Raw genomic sequence first — 24,922 nt, forward strand, 5'->3', positions numbered from 1 at the left:
CAAATGAATCATAAACCTCCATACATTAGTATCAGTAACAACTGAATCATAAACCTCCATACATTACTATCAGTAACAACTGAATCATAAACCTCCATACATTACTATCAGTAACAAATGAATCATAAACCTCCATACCTTACTATCAGTAACAACGGAATCATAAACCTCCATACATTACTATCAGTAACAACTGAATCATAAACCCCCATACATTACTATCAGTAACAACTGAATCATAAACCCCCATACATTACTATAAGTAACAACTGAATCATAAACACCCATACATTACTATCAGTAATAACGGACTCATAAACCTCCATACATTACTATCAGTAACAAATGAATCATAAACCTCCATACCTTACTATCAGTAACAACGGAATCATAAACCTCCATACATTACTATCAGTAACAACTGAATCATAAACCCCCATACATTACTATCAGTAACAACTGAATCATAAACCCCCATACATTACTATAAGTAACAACTGAATCATAAACCTCCATAAATTACTATCAGTAACAACTGAATCATAAACCTCCATACATTACTATCAGTAACAACTGAATCATAAACCCCCAGACATTACTATCAGTAACAACTGAATCATAAACCTCCATACATCACTATCAGTAACAACTGAATCATAAACCTCCATACATTACTATCAGTAACAACAGAATCATAAACCTCCATAAATTACTATCAGTAACAAATGAATCATAAACCTCCATACATTACTATCAGTAACAACTGAATCATAAACCTCCATACATTACTATCAATAACAACTGAATCATAAACCTCCATACATTACTATCAGTAACAACTGAATCATAAACACCCATACATTACTATCAGTAATAACGGACTCATAAACCTCCATACATTACTATCAGTAACAACTGAATCATAAACCTCCATACATTACTATCAGTAACAACTGAATCATAAACCTCCATACATTACTATCAGTAACAACTGAATCATAAACCTCCATGCATTACTATCAGTAACAACTCAATCATAAACCCCCATACATTACTATCAGTAACAAATGAATCATAAACCTCCATACATTACTATCAGTAACAACTGAATCATAAACCTCCATACATTACTATCAGTAACAACTGCATCATAAACCCCCATACATTACTATCAGTAACAACTGAATCATAAACACCCATACATTACTATCAGTAATAACTGACTCATAAACCTCCATACATTACTATCAGTAACAACTGAATCATAAACCTCCATACATTACTATCAATAACAACTGAATCATAAACCTCCATACATTACTATCAGTAACAACTGAATCATAAACACCCATACATTACTATCAGTAATAACGGACTCATAAACCTCCATACATTACTATCAGTAACAACTGAATCATAAACCTCCATACATTACTATCAGTAACAACTGAATCATAAACCTCCATACATTACTATCAGTAACAACTGCATCATAAACCCCCATACATTACTATCAGTAACAACTCAATCATAAACCCCCATACATTACTATCAGTAACAAATGAATCATAAACCTCCATACATTACTATCAGTAACAACTGAATCATAAACCTCCATACATTACTATCAGTAACAACTGCATCATAAACCCCCATACATTACTATCAGTAACAACTGAATCATAAACACCCATACATTACTATCAGTAATAACTGACTCATAAACCTCCATACATTACTATCAGTAACAACTGAATCATAAACCTCCATACATTACTATCAGTAATAACTGACTCATAAACCTCCATACATTACTATCAGTAACAACTGAATCATAAACCTCCATACATTACTATCAGTAACAAATGAATCATAAACCTCCATACATTACTATCAGTAACAACTGAATCATAAACCTCCATACATTACCATCAGTAACAACTGAATCATAAGCCTCCATACATTACTATCAGCAACAACTGACTCATAAACCCCCATACATTACTATCAGTAACAACTGAATCATAAACCTCCATACATTACTATCAGCAACAACTGACTCATAAACCCCCATACATTACTATCAGTAACAACGGAATCATAAACCTCCATACATTACTATCAGTAACAACTAAATCATAAACCTCCATACATTACTATCAGTAACAACTGAATCATAAACCTCCATACATTACTATCAGTAACAACGGAATCATAAACCTCCATACATTACTATCAGTAACAACTGAATCATAAACCTCCATACATTACTATCAGTAACAACTGAATCATAAACACCCATACATTACTATCAGTAACAAATGAATCATAAACCTCCATACATTACTATCAGTAACAACAGAATCATAAACCTCCATAAATTACTATCAGTAACAAATGAATCATAAACCTCCATACATTACTATCAGTAACAACAGAATCATAAACCTCCATAAATTACTGTCAGTAACAAATGAATCATAAACCTCCATACATTACTATCAGTAACAAATGAATCATAAACCTCCATAAATTACTTTCAGTAACAAATGAATCATAAACCTCCATACATTACTATCAGTAACAACTGAATCATAAACCTCCATAAATTACTATCAGTAACAAATGAATCATAAACCTCCATACATTACTATCAGTAACAACTGAATCATAAACCTCCATACATTACTATCAGTAACAAATGAATCATAAACCTCCATACCTTACTATCAGTAACAACGGAATCATAAACCTCCATACATTACTATCAGTAACAACTGAATCATAAACCCCCATACATTACTATCAGTAACAACTGAATCATAAACCCCCATACATTACTATCAGTAACAACTGAATCATAAACCTCCATAAATTACTATCAGTAACAACTGAATCATAAACCTCCATACATTACTATCAGTAACAACTGAATCATAAACCCCCAGACATTACTATCAGTAACAACTGAATCATAAACCCCCATACATTACTATCAGTAACAACTGAATCATAAAACTCCATAAATTACTATCAGTAACAACTGAATCATAAACCTCCATACATTACTATCAGTAACAACTGAATCATAAACCTCCATACATTACTATCAGTAACAACAGAATCATAAACCTCCATAAATTACTATCAGTAACAAATGAATCATAAACCTCCATACATTACTATCAGTAACAACGGAATCATAAACCTCCATACATTACTATCAATAACAACTGAATCATAAACCTCCATACATTACTATCAGTAACAACTGAATCATAAACACCCATACATTACTATCAGTAATAACGGACTCATAAACCTCCATACATTACTATCAGTAACAACTGAATCATAAACCTCCATACATTACTATCAGTAACAACTGAATCATAAACCTCCATACATTACTATCAGTAACAACTGAATCATAAACCTCCATACATTACTATCAGTAACAACTGAATCATAAACCTCCATACATTACTATCAGTAACAAATGAATCATAAACCTCCATACATTACTATCAGTAACAACTGAATCATAAACCTCCACACATTACTATCAGTAACAACTGCATCATAAACCCCCATACATTACTATCAGTAACAACTCAATCATAAACCCCCATACATTACTATCAGTAACAAATGAATCATAAACCTCCATACATTACTATCAGTAACAACTGAATCATAAACCTCCATACATTACTATCAGTAACAACTGCATCATAAACCCCCATACATTACTATCAGTAACAACTGAATCATAAACACCCATACATTACTATCAGTAATAACTGACTCATAAACCTCCATACATTACTATCAGTAACAACTGAATCATAAACCTCCATACATTACTATCAGTAATAACTGACTCATAAACCTCCATACATAACTATCAGTAACAACTGAATCATAAACCTCCATACATTACTATCAGTAACAAATGAATCATAAACCTCCATACATTACTATCAGTAACAAATGAATCATAAACCTCCATACATTACCATCAGTAACAACTGAATCATAAGCCTCCATACATTACTATCAGCAACAACTGACTCATAAACCCCCATACATTACTATCAGTAACAACTGAATCATAAACCTCCATACATTACTATCAGCAACAACTGACTCATAAACCCCCATACATTACTATCAGTAACAACGGAATCATAAACCTCCATACATTACTATCAGTAACAACTAAATCATAAACCTCCATACATTACTATCAGTAACAACTGAATCATAAACCTCCATACATTACTATCAGTAACAACGGAATCATAAACCTCCATACATTACTATCAGTAACAACTGAATCATAAACCTCCATACATTACTATCAGTAACAACTCAATCATAAACACCCATACATTACTATCAGTAACAACTGAATCATAAACCTCCATACATTACTATCAGTAACAACAGAATCATAAACCTCCATAAATTACTATCAGTAACAAATGAATCATAAACCTCCATACATTACTATCAGTAACAACAGAATCATAAACCTCCATAAATTACTATCAGTAACAAATGAATCATAAACCTCCATACATTACTATCAGTGACAAATGAATCATAAACCTCCATAAATTACTTTCAGTAACAAATGAATCATAAACCTCCATACATTACTATCAGTAACAACTGAATCATAAACCTCCATAAATTACTATCAGTAACAAATGAATCATAAACCTCCATACATTACTATCAGTAACAAATGAATCATAAACCTCCATAAATTACTTTCACTAACAAATGAATCATAAACCTCCATACATTAGTATCAGTAACAACTGAATCATAAACCTCCATACATTACTATCAGTAACAACTGAATCATAAACCTCCATACATTACTATCAGTAACAACTGAATCATAAACCTCCATACATTACTATCAGTAACAACAGAATCATAAACCTCCATAAATTACTATCAGTAACAAATGAATCATAAACCTCCATACATTACTATCAGTAACAACTGAATCATAAACCTCCATACATTACTATCAATAACAACTGAATCATAAACCTCCATACATTACTATCAGTAACAACTGAATCATAAACACCCATACATTACTATCAGTAATAACGGACTCATAAACCTCCATACATTACTATCAGTAACAACTGAATCATAAACCTCCATACATTACTATCAGTAACAACTGAATCATAAACCTCCATACATTACTATCAGTAACAACTGAATCATAAACCTCCATACATTACTATCAGTAACAACTGAATCATAAACCTCCATACATTACTATCAGTAACAAATGAATCATAAACCTCCATACATTACTATCAGTAACAACTGAATCATAAACCTCCATACATTACTATCAGTAACAACTGCATCATAAACCCCCATACATTACTATCAGTAACAACTCAATCATAAACCCCCATACATTACTATCAGTAACAAATGAATCATAAACCTCCATACATTACTATCAGTAACAACTGAATCATAAACCTCCATACATTACTATCAGTAACAACTGCATCATAAACCCCCATACATTACTATCAGTAACAACTGAATCATAAACACCCATACATTACTATCAGTAATAACTGACTCATAAACCTCCATACATTACTATCAGTAACAACTGAATCATAAACCTCCACACATTACTATCAGTAACAAATGAATCATAAACCTCCATACCTTACTATCAGTAACAACGGAATCATAAACCTCCATACATTACTATCAGTAACAACTGAATCATAAACCCCCATACATTACTCTCAGTAACAACTGAATCATAAACCCCCATACATTACTATCAGTAACAACTGAATCATAAACCTCCATAAATTACTATCAGTAACAACTGAATCATAAACCTCCATACATTACTATCAGTAACAACTGAATCATAAACCCCCATACATTACTATCAGTAACAACTGAATCATAAACCCCCATACATTACTATCAGTAACAACTGAATCATAAAACTCCATAAATTACTATCAGTAACAACTGAATCATAAACCTCCATCCATTACTATCAGTAACAACTGAATCATAAACCTCCATACATTACTATCAGTAACAACAGAATCATAAACCTCCATAAATTACTATCAGTAACAAATGAATCATAAACCTCCATACATTACTATCAGTAACAACTGAATCATAAACCTCCATACATTACTATCAATAACAACTGAATCATAAACCTCCATACATTACTATCAGTAACAACTGAATCATAAACACCCATACATTACTATCAGTAATAACTGACTCATAAACCTCCATACATTACTATCAGTAACAACTGAATCATAAACCTCCATACATTACTATCAGTAACAACTGAATCATAAACCTCCATACATTACTATCAGTAACAACTGAATCATAAACCTCCATACATTACTATCAGTAACAACTGAATCATAAACCTCCATACATTACTATCAGTCACAAATGAATCATAAACCTCCATACATTACTATCAGTAACAACTGAATCATAAACCTCCATACATTACTATCAGTAACAACTGCATCATAAACCCCCATACATTACTATCAGTAACAACTCAATCATAAACCCCCATACATTACTATCAGTAACAAATGAATCATAAACCTCCATACATTACTATCAGTAACAACTGAATCATAAACCTCCATACATTACTATCAGTAACAACTGCATCATAAACCCCCATACATTACTATCAGTAACAACTGAATCATAAACACCCATACATTACTATCAGTAATAACTGACTCATAAACCTCCATACATTACTATCAGTAACAAATGAATCATAAACCTCCATACATTACTATCAGTAACAAATGAATCATAAACCTCCATACATTACTATCAGTAACAACTGAATCATAAACCTCCATACATTACCATTAGTAACAACTGAATCATAAGCCTCCATACATTACTATCAGCAACAACTGACTCATAAACCCCCATACATTACTATCAGTAACAACTGAATCATAAACCTCCATACATTACTATCAGCAACAACTGACTCATAAACCCCCATACATTACTATCAGTAACAACGGAATCATAAACCTCCATACATTACTATCAGTAACAACTAAATCATAAACCTCCATACATTACTATCAGTAACAACTGAATCATAAACCTCCATACATTACTATCAGTAACAACGGAATCATAAACCTCCATACATTACTATCAGTAACAACTGAATCATAAACCTCCATACATTACTATCAGTAACAACTGAATCATAAACACCCATACATTACTTTCAGTAACAAATGAATCATAAACCTCCATACATTACTATCAGTAACAACAGAATCATAAACCTCCATAAATTACTATCAGTAACAAATGAATCATAAACCTCCATACATTACTATCAGTAACAACAGAATCATAAACCTCCATAAATTACTATCAGTAACAAATGAATCATAAACCTCCATACATTACTATCAGTAACAAATGAATCATAAACCTCCATAAATTACTTTCAGTAACAAATGAATCATAAACCTCCATACATTACTATCAGTAACAACTGAATCATAAACCCCCATACATTACTATCAGTAACAACTGAATCATAAACCCCCATACATTACTATCAGTAACAACTGAATCATAAACCCCCATACATTACTATCAGTAACAACTGAATCATAAACCCCCATACATTACTATCAGTAACAACTGAATCATAAAACTCCATAAATTACTATCAGTAACAACTGAATCATAAAACTCCATAAATTACTATCAGTAACAACTGAATCATAAACCTCCATACATTACTATCAGTAACAACTGAATCATAAACCTCCATACATTACTGTCAGTAACAACTGAATCATAAACCTCCATAAATTACTATCAGTAACAAATGAATCATAAACCTCCATACATTACTATCAGTAACAACAGAATCATAAACCTCCATAAATTACTATCAGTAACAAATGAATCATAAACCTCCATACATTACTATCAGTAACAACAGAATCATAAACCTCCATAAATTACTATCAGTAACAAATGAATCATAAACCTCCATACATTACTATCAGTAACAACTGAATCATAAACCTCCATACATTACTATCAGTAACAACTGAATCATAAACCTCCATACATTACTATCAGTAACAACTGAATCATAAACCTCCATACATTACTATCAGTAACAAATGAATCATAAACCTCCATACCTTACTATCAGTAACAACGGAATCATAAACCTCCATACATTACTATCAGTAACAACTGAATCATAAACCCCCATACATTACTCTCAGTAACAACTGAATCATAAACCCCCATACATTACTATCAGTAACAACTGAATCATAAACCTCCATAAATTACTATCAGTAACAACTGAATCATAAACCTCCATACATTACTATCAGTAACAACTGAATCATAAACCCCCATACATTACTATCAGTAACAACTGAATCATAAACCCCCATACATTACTATCAGTAACAACTGAATCATAAAACTCCATAAATTACTATCAGTAACAACTGAATCATAAACCTCCATCCATTACTATCAGTAACAACTGAATCATAAACCTCCATACATTACTATCAGTAACAACAGAATCATAAACCTCCATAAATTACTATCAGTAACAAATGAATCATAAACCTCCATACATTACTATCAGTAACAACTGAATCATAAACCTCCATACATTACTATCAATAACAACTGAATCATAAACCTCCATACATTACTATCAGTAACAACTGAATCATAAACACCCATACATTACTATCAGTAATAACTGACTCATAAACCTCCATACATTACTATCAGTAACAACTGAATCATAAACCTCCATACATTACTATCAGTAACAACTGAATCATAAACCTCCATACATTACTATCAGTAACAACTGAATCATAAACCTCCATACATTACTATCAGTAACAACTGAATCATAAACCTCCATACATTACTATCAGTAACAAATGAATCATAAACCTCCATACATTACTATCAGTAACAAATGAATCATAAACCTCCATACATTACTATCAGTAACAACTGCATCATAAACCCCCATACATTACTATCAGTAACAACTCAATCATAAACCCCCATACATTACTATCAGTAACAAATGAATCATAAACCTCCATACATTACTATCAGTAACAACTGAATCATAAACCTCCATACATTACTATCAGTAACAACTGCATCATAAACCCCCATACATTACTATCAGTAACAACTGAATCATAAACACCCATACATTACTATCAGTAATAACTGACTCATAAACCTCCATACAATACTATCAGTAACAAATGAATCATAAACCTCCATACATTACTATCAGTAACAAATGAATCATAAACCTCCATACATTACTATCAGTAACAACTGAATCATAAACCTCCATACATTACCATCAGTAACAACTGAATCATAAGCCTCCATACATTACTATCAGCAACAACTGACTCATAAACCCCCATACATTACTATCAGTAACAACTGAATCATAAACCTCCATACATTACTATCAGCAACAACTGACTCATAAACCCCCATACATTACTATCAGTAACAACGGAATCATAAACCTCCATACATTACTATCAGTAACAACTAAATCATAAACCTCCATACATTACTATCAGTAACAACTGAATCATAAACCTCCATACATTACTATCAGTAACAACGGAATCATAAACCTCCATACATTACTATCAGTAACAACTGAATCATAAACCTCCATACATTACTATCAGTAACAACTGAATCATAAACACCCATACATTACTATCAGTAACAAATGAATCATAAACCTCCATACATTACTATCAGTAACAACAGAATCATAAACCTCCATAAATTACTATCAGTAACAAATGAATCATAAACCTCCATACATTACTATCAGTAACAACAGAATCATAAACCTCCATAAATTACTATCAGTAACAAATGAATCATAAACCTCCATACATTACTATCAGTAACAAATGAATCATAAACCTCCATAAATTACTTTCAGTAACAAATGAATCATAAACCTCCATACATTACTATCAGTAACAACTGAATCATAAACCCCCATACATTACTATCAGTAACAACTGAATCATAAACCCCCATACATTACTATCAGTAACAACTGAATCATAAACCCCCATACATTACTATCAGTAACAACTGAATCATAAACCCCCATACATTACTATCAGTAACAACTGAATCATAAAACTCCATAAATTACTATCAGTAACAACTGAATCATAAAACTCCATAAATTACTATCAGTAACAACTGAATCATAAACCTCCATACATTACTATCAGTAACAACTGAATCATAAACCTCCATACATTACTGTCAGTAACAACTGAATCATAAACCTCCATAAATTACTATCAGTAACAAATGAATCATAAACCTCCATACATTACTATCAGTAACAACAGAATCATAAACCTCCATAAATTACTATCAGTAACAAATGAATCATAAACCTCCATACATTACTATCAGTAACAACAGAATCATAAACCTCCATAAATTACTATCAGTAACAAATGAATCATAAACCTCCATACATTACTATCAGTAACAACTGAATCATAAACCTCCATAAATTACTATCAGTAACAAATGAATCATAAACCTCCATACATTACTATCAGTAACAACTGAATCATAAACCTCCATACATTACTATCAGTAACAACTGCATCATAAACCCCCATACATTACTATCAGTAACAACTCAATCATAAACCCCCATACATTACTATCAGTAACAAATGAATCATAAACCTCCATACATTACTATCAGTAACAACTGAATCATAAACCTCCATACATTACTATCAGTAACAACTGCATCATAAACCCCCATACATTACTATCAGTAACAACTGAATCATAAACACCCATACATTACTATCAGTAATAACTGACTCATAAACCTCCATACATTACTATCAGTAACAAATGAATCATAAACCTCCATACATTACTATCAGTAACAAATGAATCATAAACCTCCATACATTACTATCAGTAACAACTGAATCATAAACCTCCATACATTACCATTAGTAACAACTGAATCATAAGCCTCCATACATTACTATCAGCAACAACTGACTCATAAACCCCCATACATTACTATCAGTAACAACTGAATCATAAACCTCCATACATTACTATCAGCAACAACTGACTCATAAACCCCCATACATTACTATCAGTAACAACGGAATCATAAACCTCCATACATTACTATCAGTAACAACTAAATCATAAACCTCCATACATTACTATCAGTAACAACTGAATCATAAACCTCCATACATTACTATCAGTAACAACGGAATCATAAACCTCCATACATTACTATCAGTAACAACTGAATCATAAACCTCCATACATTACTATCAGTAACAACTGAATCATAAACACCCATACATTACTTTCAGTAACAAATGAATCATAAACCTCCATACATTACTATCAGTAACAACAGAATCATAAACCTCCATAAATTACTATCAGTAACAAATGAATCATAAACCTCCATACATTACTATCAGTAACAACAGAATCATAAACCTCCATAAATTACTATCAGTAACAAATGAATCATAAACCTCCATACATTACTATCAGTAACAAATGAATCATAAACCTCCATAAATTACTTTCAGTAACAAATGAATCATAAACCTCCATACATTACTATCAGTAACAACTGAATCATAAACCCCCATACATTACTATCAGTAACAACTGAATCATAAACCCCCATACATTACTATCAGTAACAACTGAATCATAAACCCCCATACATTACTATCAGTAACAACTGAATCATAAACCCCCATACATTACTATCAGTAACAACTGAATCATAAAACTCCATAAATTACTATCAGTAACAACTGAATCATAAAACTCCATAAATTACTATCAGTAACAACTGAATCATAAACCTCCATACATTACTATCAGTAACAACTGAATCATAAACCTCCATACATTACTGTCAGTAACAACTGAATCATAAACCTCCATAAATTACTATCAGTAACAAATGAATCATAAACCTCCATACATTACTATCAGTAACAACAGAATCATAAACCTCCATAAATTACTATCAGTAACAAATGAATCATAAACCTCCATACATTACTATCAGTAACAACAGAATCATAAACCTCCATAAATTACTATCAGTAACAAATGAATCATAAACCTCCATACATTACTATCAGTAACAACTGAATCATAAACCTCCATACATTACTATCAGTAACAACTGAATCATAAACCTCCATACATTACTATCAGTAACAACTGAATCATAAACCTCCATACATTACTATCAGTAACAAATGAATCATAAACCTCCATACCTTACTATCAGTAACAACGGAATCATAAACCTCCATACATTACTATCAGTAACAACTGAATCATAAACCCCCATACATTACTATCAGTAACAACTGAATCATAAACCCCCATACATTACTATCAGTAACAACTGAATCATAAAACTCCATAAATTACTATCAGTAACAACTGAATCATAAACCTCCATCCATTACTATCAGTAACAACTGAATCATAAACCTCCATACATTACTATCAGTAACAACAGAATCATAAACCTCCATAAATTACTATCAGTAACAAATGAATCATAAACCTCCATACATTACTATCAGTAACAACTGAATCATAAACCTCCATACATTACTATCAATAACAACTGAATCATAAACCTCCATACATTACTATCAGTAACAACTGAATCATAAACACCCATACATTACTATCAGTAATAACTGACTCATAAACCTCCATACATTACTATCAGTAACAACTGAATCATAAACCTCCATACATTACTATCAGTAACAACTGAATCATAAACCTCCATACATTACTATCAGTAACAACTGAATCATAAACCTCCATACATTACTATCAGTAACAACTGAATCATAAACCTCCATACATTACTATCAGTAACAAATGAATCATAAACCTCCATACATTACTATCAGTAACAAATGAATCATAAACCTCCATACATTACTATCAGTAACAACTGCATCATAAACCCCCATACATTACTATCAGTAACAACTCAATCATAAACCCCCATACATTACTATCAGTAACAAATGAATCATAAACCTCCATACATTACTATCAGTAACAACTGAATCATAAACCTCCATACATTACTATCAGTAACAACTGCATCATAAACCCCCATACATTACTATCAGTAACAACTGAATCATAAACACCCATACATTACTATCAGTAATAACTGACTCATAAACCTCCATACAATACTATCAGTAACAAATGAATCATAAACCTCCATACATTACTATCAGTAACAAATGAATCATAAACCTCCATACATTACTATCAGTAACAACTGAATCATAAACCTCCATACATTACCATCAGTAACAACTGAATCATAAGCCTCCATACATTACTATCAGCAACAACTGACTCATAAACCCCCATACATTACTATCAGTAACAACTGAATCATAAACCTCCATACATTACTATCAGCAACAACTGACTCATAAACCCCCATACATTACTATCAGTAACAACGGAATCATAAACCTCCATACATTACTATCAGTAACAACTAAATCATAAACCTCCATACATTACTATCAGTAACAACTGAATCATAAACCTCCATACATTACTATCAGTAACAACGGAATCATAAACCTCCATACATTACTATCAGTAACAACTGAATCATAAACCTCCATACATTACTATCAGTAACAACTGAATCATAAACACCCATACATTACTATCAGTAACAAATGAATCATAAACCTCCATACATTACTATCAGTAACAACAGAATCATAAACCTCCATAAATTACTATCAGTAACAAATGAATCATAAACCTCCATACATTACTATCAGTAACAACAGAATCATAAACCTCCATAAATTACTATCAGTAACAAATGAATCATAAACCTCCATACATTACTATCAGTAACAAATGAATCATAAACCTCCATAAATTACTTTCAGTAACAAATGAATCATAAACCTCCATACATTACTATCAGTAACAACTGAATCATAAACCCCCATACATTACTATCAGTAACAACTGAATCATAAACCCCCATACATTACTATCAGTAACAACTGAATCATAAACCCCCATACATTACTATCAGTAACAACTGAATCATAAACCCCCATACATTACTATCAGTAACAACTGAATCATAAAACTCCATAAATTACTATCAGTAACAACTGAATCATAAAACTCCATAAATTACTATCAGTAACAACTGAATCATAAACCTCCATACATTACTATCAGTAACAACTGAATCATAAACCTCCATACATTACTGTCAGTAACAACTGAATCATAAACCTCCATAAATTACTATCAGTAACAAATGAATCATAAACCTCCATACATTACTATCAGTAACAACAGAATCATAAACCTCCATAAATTACTATCAGTAACAAATGAATCATAAACCTCCATACATTACTATCAGTAACAACAGAATCATAAACCTCCATAAATTACTATCAGTAACAAATGAATCATAAACCTCCATACATTACTATCAGTAACAACTGAATCATAAACCTCCATACATTACTATCAGTAACAACTGAATCATAAACCTCCATACATTACTATCAGTAACAAATGAATCATAAACCTCCATACCTTACTATCAGTAACAACGGAATCATAAACCTCCATACATTACTATCAGTAACAACTGAATCATAAACCCCCATACATTACTATCAGTAACAACTGAATCATAAACCCCCATACATTACTATCAGTAACAACTGAATCATAAACCTCCATAAATTACTATCAGTAACAACTGAATCATAAACCTCCATACATTACTATCAGTAACAAATGAATCATAAACCTCCATACATTACTATCAGTAACAACGGAATCATAAACCTCCATACATTACTATCAGTAACAACTGAATCATAAACCCCCATACATTACTATCAGTAACAACTGAATCATGAACCCCCATACATTACTATCAGTAACAACTGAATCATAAACCCCCATACATTACTATCAGTAACAACTGAATCATAAACCCCCATACATTACTATCAGTAACAACTGAATCATAAAACTCCATAAATTACTATCAGTAACAACTGAATCATAAACCTCCATACATTACTATCAGTAACAACTGAATCATAAACCTCCATACATTACTATCAGTAACAACTGAATCATAAACCCCCATACATTACTATCAGTAACAACAGAATCATAAACCTCCATAAATTACTATCAGTAACAAATGAATCATAAACCTCCATACATTACTATCAGTAACAACTGAATCATAAACCTCCATAAATTACTATCAGTAACAAATGAATCATAAACCTCCATACATTACTATCAGTAACAACTGAATCATAAACCTCCATACATTACTATCAGTAACAAATGAATCATAAACCTCCATACATTACTATCAGTAACAACTGAATCATAAACCTCCATACATTACTATCAGTAACAACTGAATCATAAACCTCCATACATTACTATCAGTAACAAATGAATCATAAACCCCCATACATTACTATCAGTAACAACTGAATCATAAACCTCCATACATTACTATCAGTAACAAATGAATCATAAACCTCCATACCTTACTATCAGTAACAACGGAATCATAAACCTCCATACATTACTATCAGTAACAACTGAATCATAAACCCCCATACATTACTATCAGTAACAACTGAATCATGAACCCCCATAAATTACTATCAGTAACAACTGAATCATAAACCTCCATACATTACTATCAGTAACAACTGAATAATAAACCCCCATACATTACTATCAGTAACAACTGAATCATAAACCTCCATACATTACTATCAGTAACAACTGAATCATAAACCTCCATACATTACTATCAGTAACAACTGAATCATAAACCTCCATACATTACTATCAGTAACAACTGAATCATAAACCTCCATAAATTACTATCAGTAACAAATGAATCATAAACCTCCATACATTACTATCAGTAACAACTGAATCATAAACCCCCATACATTACTATCAGTAACAACTGAATCATAAACCCCCATACATTACTATCAGTAACAACTGAATCATAAACCCCCATACATTACTATCAGTAACAACTGAATCATAAACCCCCATACATTACTATCAGTAACAACTGAATCATAAAACTCCATAAATTACTATCAGTAACAACTGAATCATAAAACTCCATAAATTACTATCAGTAACAACTGAATCATAAACCTCCATACATTACTATCAGTAACAACTGAATCATAAACCTCCATACATTACTGTCAGTAACAACTGAATCATAAACCTCCATAAATTACTATCAGTAACAAATGAATCATAAACCTCCATACATTACTATCAGTAACAACAGAATCATAAACCTCCATAAATTACTATCAGTAACAAATGAATCATAAACCTCCATACATTACTATCAGTAACAACAGAATCATAAACCTCCATAAATTACTATCAGTAACAAATGAATCATAAACCTCCATACATTACTATCAGTAACAACTGAATCATAAACCTCCATACGTTACTATCAGTAACAACTGAATCATAAACCTCCATACATTACTATCAGTAACAAATGAATCATAAACCTCCATACCTTACTATCAGTAACAACGGAATCATAAACCTCCATACATTACTATCAGTAACAACTGAATCATAAACCCCCATACATTACTATCAGTAACAACTGAATCATAAACCCCCATACATTACTATCAGTAACAACTGAATCATAAACCTCCATAAATTACTATCAGTAACAACTGAATCATAAACCTCCATACATTACTATCAGTAACAAATGAATCATAAACCTCCATACATTACTATCAGTAACAACGGAATCATAAACCTCCATACATTACTATCAGTAACAACTGAATCATAAACCCCCATACATTACTATCAGTAACAACTGAATCATGAACCCCCATACATTACTATCAGTAACAACTGAATCATAAACCCCCATACATTACTATCAGTAACAACTGAATCATAAACCCCCATACATTACTATCAGTAACAACTGAATCATAAAACTCCATAAATTACTATCAGTAACAACTGAATCATAAACCTCCATACATTACTATCAGTAACAACTGAATCATAAACCTCCATACATTACTATCAGTAACAACTGAATCATAAACCCCCATACATTACTATCAGTAACAACAGAATCATAAACCTCCATAAATTACTATCAGTAACAAATGAATCATAAACCTCCATACATTACTATCAGTAACAACTGAATCATAAACCTCCATACATTACTATCAGTAACAACTGAATCATAAACCCCCATACATTACTATCAGTAACAACTGAATCATAAACCCCCATACATTACTATCAGTAACAACTGAATCATAAACCCACATACATTAGTATCAGTAACTACTGAATCATCTCTATGACTATGACTCTATAGGGGATTTGAGAAAGAACTTTTTCACCCAGAGGGTGGTTGGAGTCTGGAACTCACTGCCTGAAAGGGTTGTGGAGGCAGGAACCCTCACAACATTCAAGAAGCATTTGGATGAGCACTTGAAATGCCATAGCATACGAGGCTACGGAACAAATGCTGAAATATGGGATTAGAGTAGACAGGGCTTGATGGCCAGCGCGGACACGATGGGCCGAAGGGCCTCTATCCATGCTGTATAACTCTATAACTCTCTATAAACCTCCATACATTACTATCAGTAACAACTGAATCATAAACCTCCATTCCTTAATATCAGTAACAACTGAATCAAAATAGCAAGAAACAAACCCGGACAACTGGAATAAAATAATCAGTTCACAGTAAAATTTTGTCCAGGCCAAAATGTCTTTTTTTCACTTTAACTTTGACCCTTTGTTGACCTCAGATGGTCCCTCGAACAGCAATGAAGTGGCAGTGTCCACTTCTATCTGAGATTTTCTTAATATTTCACCCATATGGAATTAGCATTGTTGATATCTCTTAGGATTATTCTGTGCCAGGGAACTCTTGATCTACCAGGACATCACTTACCCTGGAGTAATCACGTCACTGCTGGGATTTATTCGGTGTCTCTCAATTATTCTCAGTTTCCCATGGCCAAAAAAAAAATTAAAGGTAATAAAATAGTCCAATGAGAGATTTTTAAATTAGCAACCATAACTAATCAACATTGATGTTTCACGAATGGAACACATTTACGTTATTTCCAAGAGTCATACTGTGACCACTTAAAGTCAAAATGCAGAAACACACGTTACTTATATTTTGTAGGCCATTAAATCAATCTGAAATATCACAGTAGGCACAGCACAGGAAGAGACCATTTGGCCCATCGTGCCTGTGCCGGCTCTTTGAAAGAGCTATTCAATTAGTCCCATTGCCCTGCTCTTTCTCCATAGCCCTGTAAATTTTTACCCTTCAAGTATTAATACAATTCCCTTTTGAAAGTTATTATTGAATCTGTTCACACCACCCTTTCAGGCAGTGCATTCCAGATCGTAACAACTCGCTGCGTAAAAAAATGTTTCCTCATGTCGCCTCTGACTCTTTTTCCCATCACCTTAAATCTGTGCCCTCTGGTTACCGACCCTTCTGCCACTGGAAACAGTTTCTCCTTATTTACTCCATCAAAACCATTCATGATTTTGTACACCTCAATCAAATCTCCCCTTCAACTTGCTTAAGCACAGAGGATGGGAAAGACAGAGAGTTTTTTTTTATTCATTCATGGGATGTGGGCGCTGCTGGCGAGGCCAGCTTTTATTGCCCATCCCTAATTGCCCTTGAGAAGGTGGTGGTGAGCCGCCTTCTTGAACCGCTGCAGTCCGTGTGGTGAAGGTTCTCCCACAGTGCTGTCAGGAAGGGAGTTCCAGGATTTTGAGCCAGCAACGATGAAGGAACGGCGATATATTTCCAAGTTGGGATGGTGTGTGACTTGGAGGGGAACGTGCAGGTGGTGTTGTTCCCATGTGCCGGCTGCTCTTGTCCTTCTGGGTGGTAGAGGTCACGGTTTTGGGAGGTGCCGTCGAAGAAGTCTTGGCGAGTTGCTGCAGTGCATCCTGTGGATGGTACACACTGCAGCCACTGTGCACCGGTGGTGAAGGGAATGAATGTTCAGGGGTGATAGATGGGGTGCCAATCAAGCGGACTGCTTAGTCCTGGATAGTGTCGAGCTTCATGAGTGTTGTTGGAGCTGGACTCATCCAGGCAAGTGGGGAGTGTTCCATCACACTCCTGACTTGTGCCTTATAGGTGGTGGAAAGGCTTTAGGGAGTCAGGAGGTGAGTCACTCACCGCAGAATACCCAGCCTCTGACCTGCTCTTGTAGCCACAGTATTTATGTGGCTGGTCCAGTTAAGTTTCTGGTCAATGGTGACCCCCAGGATGTTGATGGTGGGGGATTCGGCGATGGTAATTCCGTTGAATGCCAAGGGAGGTGGTTAGACTCTCTCTTGTTGGAGATGGTCATTGCCTGGCACTTGTCTGGCATGAATGTTACTTGCCACTTATGAGCCCAAGCCTGGATGTTGTCCAGGTCTTGCTGCACGCGGGCTCGGACTGCTTCATTATCTGAGGGGTTGCGAATGGAACTAAACATTGTCCAATCATCAGAGAACATTCCCATTCCTGACCTTATGATGAAGGGAAGGTCATTGAAAAAGCAGCTGAAGATGGTTGGGCCTAGGACACTGCCCTGAGGAACTCCTGCAGCAATGTCCTGGGGCTGAGATGATTGGCCTCCAACAACCACTACCATCTTCCTTTGTGCTAGATATGACTCCAGCCACTGAAAATATTTCCCCCTGATTCTCATTGACTTCAATTTTACTCGGGCTCCTTGGTGCCACACTCAGTCAAATGCTGCCTTGATGTCAAGGGCAGTCACTCTCACCTCACCTCTGGAATTCAGCTCTTTTGTCCATGTTTGGACCAAGGCTGCAATGAGGTCTGGAGCCGAGTGGTCCTGGCGGAACCCAAACTGAGCATCGGTGAGCAGGTTATCGGTGAGTAAATGCCGATTGATAGCACTGTCGACGACACCTTCCATCACTTTGCTGATGATTGAGAGTAGACTGATGGGGCAGTAAGTGGCTGGATTGGATTTGTCCTGCTTTTTGTGGACAGGACATACCTGGGCAATTTTCCACATTGTCGGGTAGATGCAAGTGTTGTAGCTGTACTGGAACAGCTTGGCTAGAGGCGCAGCTAGTTTTGGAGCACAAGTCTTCAGCACTATAGCCGGGATGTTGTCGGGGCCCATAGCCTTTGCCGTATCCAGTGCACTCAGCCGTATCTTGATATCACGTGGAGTGAATCGAATTGGCTGAAGACTGGCTTCTGTGATGGTGGGGATATCGGGAGGAGGCCGAGATGGATCATCCACTCGGCACTTCTGGCTGAAGATGGTTGCAAACGCTTCAGCTTTGTCTTTTGCACTCACGTGCTGGACTCCGCCATCATTGAGGATGGGAATGTTTACAGAGCCTCCTCCTCCCGTTAGTTGTTTAATTGTCCACCACCATTCACGACTGGATGTGGCTGGACTGCAGAGCTTTGATCTGATCCGTTGGTTGTGGAATCGCTTAGTTCTGTCCATAGCATGTTGCTTCTGCTGTTTAGCATGCATGTAGTCCTGTGTTGTAGCTTCACCGGGTTGGCACCTCATTTTTAGGTACGCCTGGTGCTGCTCCTGGCATGCTCTTCGACACTCCTCATTGAACCAGGGATGATCTTCTGGCTTGTTGGTAATGGTAGAGTGAGGAATATGCCAGGCCATGAGGTTACAGATTGTGCTGGAATACAATTCTGCTGCTGCTGATGTCCCACAGCGCCTCATGGATGCCCAGTTTTGAGCTGCTAGATCTGTTCTGAATCTATCCCATTTAGCACGGTGGTAGTGCCACACAACACGTTGGATGGTGTCCTCAGTGCGAAGACGGGATTTCATCTCCACGAGGACTGTGCGGTGGTCACTCCTACCAATACTGTAATGGACAGATGCATCTGTGATAGGTAGATTGGTGAGGATGAGGTCAAGTAGGTTTTTTCCCTCGTGTTGGTTTGCTCACCACCAGCCGCAGGCCCAGTCTGGCAGCTATGTCCTTCAGGACTCGGCCAGCTCGGTCAGTAGTGGTGCTACCGAGCCACTCTTGGTGATGGACATTGAAGTCCCCCACCCAAAGTACATTCTGTGCCCTTGCTACCCTCAGTGCTTCCTCCAAGTGGTGCTCAACATGGAGGAGGACTGATTCATCAGCTGAGGGAGGGCGGTAGGTGGTAATCAGCAGGAAGTTTCCTTGCCCATGTTAGACCTGATGCCATGAAATTTCATGGGGTCCGGAGTCAATGTTGACGACTCCCAGGGCCACTCCCTCCTGACTGTATATCACTGTACCGCCACCTCTGGTGGGACTGTCCTGCCGGTGGGACAGGGCATACCTAAGGATGGTGATGGAAGAGTCTGGGACATTGGCTTAGTGAACCTCTAATGGAGTGAAGTGCTATCAGAGTGAGGACATAAATACTGTGGCTACAACATCAAGTCAGAGGCTGGGTATTCTGCAGTGAGTGACTCACCTCCTGACTCCCCAAAGCCTTTCCACCATCTACAAGGCATAAATCAGGAGTGTGATGGAATACTCTCCACTTGCCTGGATGAGTGCAGCTCCAACAACACTCAAGAAGCTCGACACCATCCAGGACAAAGCAGCCCGCTTGATTGGCACCCTATCCACCACCCTAAACATTCACCCCCTCCACCACCGGCGCACTGTGGCTGCAGTGTGTACCATCCACAGGATGCACTGCAGCAACTCGCCGAGGCTTCTTCGACAGCACCTCCCAAACCCGCGACCTTTACCACCTAGAAATACAAGAGCCGCAGGTACATGGGAACACCACCACCTGCACGTTCCCCTCCAAGTCACACACCATCCCTGCTTGGAAATATATCGCCGTTCCTTCATCGTCGCTGGGTCAAAATCCTGGAACTTCCTACCTAACAGCACTGTGGGAGAACCGTCACCACATGGACTGCAGCGGTTCAAGAAGGCGGCTCACCACCACCTTCTCAAGGGCAATTAGGGATGGGCAATAAATGCCGGCCTCGCCAGCGACGCCCATATCCCATGAATGAATTTAAAAAATGGGAATTTGGTGGGTGTGGGAATTAGGCACAGAGGAGGAAGGAGGTGTGAAGTGATTTAAACCAAAGAACTATAGATTAAGACTGAGTGGAGCATAAAGAGAGCCACAGGAATCAAAACAAGGCAAGGAGGAGCGCCGAGGGTAAGTCAGTAAGTATTTAGTTCATTGGTTAGTGTTTTTCATGGTTGGTTGATATTTTTTAGTAGTTAGTGTTTTAGTGCCAGATAAACAGTCAAGTGCCTTACAGCTCAACAAACAATTTAAATAATTGTAGCTAACATGGCAAGGCAGCTGGGGCCTGTCGGATGCGGAAACTCCAGAATACTTTGTGTGTCCTGGAAAACCACATGTGCAGGAAGTGCTGCCAACTGCTTGAGCTCGAGCTCAGAGTTTCTGAGCTTCAGGTGCGGCTGGCGTCACTACAGTGTATACAGGAAGCTACGAGTTTCGTGGATGGAACGTTTCAGGAGGTGATCGCCCTGCAGCTACGGAGAGTTCAGGTGGAGAGGGAGTGGGTGACCATCAGACAGACTAGGAGGAACAGGCAGGCAGTGCAGGAGTCCCCTGGGAGTGTTGAATACCAGTGAGGGTATTGACACTTCGGGGGAGTGCAGTCAGGAGCAAATTGACAGCACCGTGGGAGACTCGACTGCACAGGAGGGTAAAAGAAATGCAGTGGTTATGGGGAATTCGATAGTCAGGAGTTATAGACAGGCATTTCTGCAACTGCCAGCATGAGTCCCACAGGTGTGATGCCTTCCTGGTGCCAGGGAAAAGGACATCACTGAGAGGGTGCAGAACATTTTGAAGGGGGAAAGGGGAACAGCCAGAAGTCGTGGTCCATGTGGGAACCAATGACATAGGAAGGAAAAGGGTTGAGGTCCTGCAGTCAGAGTTTCAGGAGCTAGGGAGGAAGTTAAAAAGCAGGACCTCAAAGGTAGTAATCTCTGGATTACTCCCAGTCCCACGCACTAGTGAGTGTAGGAATAGTAGGATAAAACAGGTGAATGCTTGCCTAGTGTAATGCTGCAGGAGGGTGGGCTTCAGATTCCTGGGGCACAGGGACTAGTTCTGGTGCAGGAGGGATCTGTTCAAGATGGACGGGTTGCACCTCAACAGAGCTGGGACTAGGGACAAGTAGCACTAGAGAATAATAGTTCAGAAATAGAAGGGATCAGACAGGGCACAAATGAGAGGCAGCCTAAGATAGCATGGACGCTAAATTGGGCCGTGTAGCACCCATTGTTTCGATGCTATGCAGCCTCCCGGAGATCCAAGATGGCGTCTTGGATGCACACATATGCTTCTAGCGTGCCATGCGCAGGGCGCCATCTTGGTAAAGAGTTTAGCGCATGAGCAAATAAGGAACGCCGGCATCATGTAAAGTAGGGAGAATATTCGTTTGATCAATGTGCAATGCTGATTTAAAGTGATACACACCATTTTGGCCCTTAACACTCCACTCAACCCACTGTTCTGCCCATCTAAACATGTCTTAGGGTGGGCGGCTTGCAACAGTGGTAATGTGTAAGGGTGAGAGGAATCATCTGATTGAAAGATTTGTGTACTGATGGAAAGAGTTTGTTGGTATGTGGGTGATGGGGGGTGTAGTCCTGGAGGACTCCCTACCAGTGCTATTTAAAGGGACCATGCAGAATTTACAGGTTAGTTGCTGGATTATTGCTTCTGGCTGCTGATGCATTTGTAACTGTTTTTGGAGGTCTCCTAGACTTGAATGCTAGGACTAGGGGACATAGCCTAACATTTACAGCCAGGACGTGCAGGAGTGAAGTTATGAAATGCTTCTACACACAAAGGGTGGGAGAAGTTTGAAATGCTTTTCTGTGAACAGCAGTTGATGCTAGCTCAATTGTTAATTATAAATCTGAGATTGATAGTTTTTTGTGAACCAAGGGTATTAAGGAATATGGGCCTAAGGCGGATATATTGAGTTAGGTCCCAGGCCTAGCATGATCTCATTGAATGGTGGAACACACTCGAGGGGCTAAATGCCACTGCCACGTGCTATGTGCCACCTTCTCCTGCAAGAAAGCGGGACGTGTGTCTGGGTGATATGCCTGTCATGGTTGAATAGCTGCCAGTGTGTGTGGCCTGCGAGTTGTCGGTGGGCGGCTTGCAATAGTGGTAATGTGAGAGGGTGAGAGGAAGCATCTGATTGGAAGAGTCGAGTACTGGTTGAATGAGTTTGTTGGTATGTGGGTGATGGGGGTGTAGTGTGTGGAGCTGTGGATGAGGCTAGTGGTGCAGTTGGTAGGAGACATCACTTGACAGTTGACCTCACTCACCTTGACCAGTCATGTCAACGCATTGAACTTCTTCCTGCACTGCATCCATGTTCATGATGCCGTGGGCCTGGCATTGACTGTGTCCTGTAGGGTGTTTAGGGGTTGTTCTCACCCTATTGATCGGTGCAGATATCTGGTCCCCGGTCTAGCCAAGGAACACTTATACCTCACGGATCAGGGGTTCAGGAAAACGAGACTTATGCTAACG

The sequence above is a fragment of the Heptranchias perlo genome, chromosome 10 (assembly GCF_035084215.1).
Source record: "Heptranchias perlo isolate sHepPer1 chromosome 10, sHepPer1.hap1, whole genome shotgun sequence".
Lineage (NCBI taxonomy): Eukaryota > Metazoa > Chordata > Chondrichthyes > Hexanchiformes > Hexanchidae > Heptranchias > Heptranchias perlo.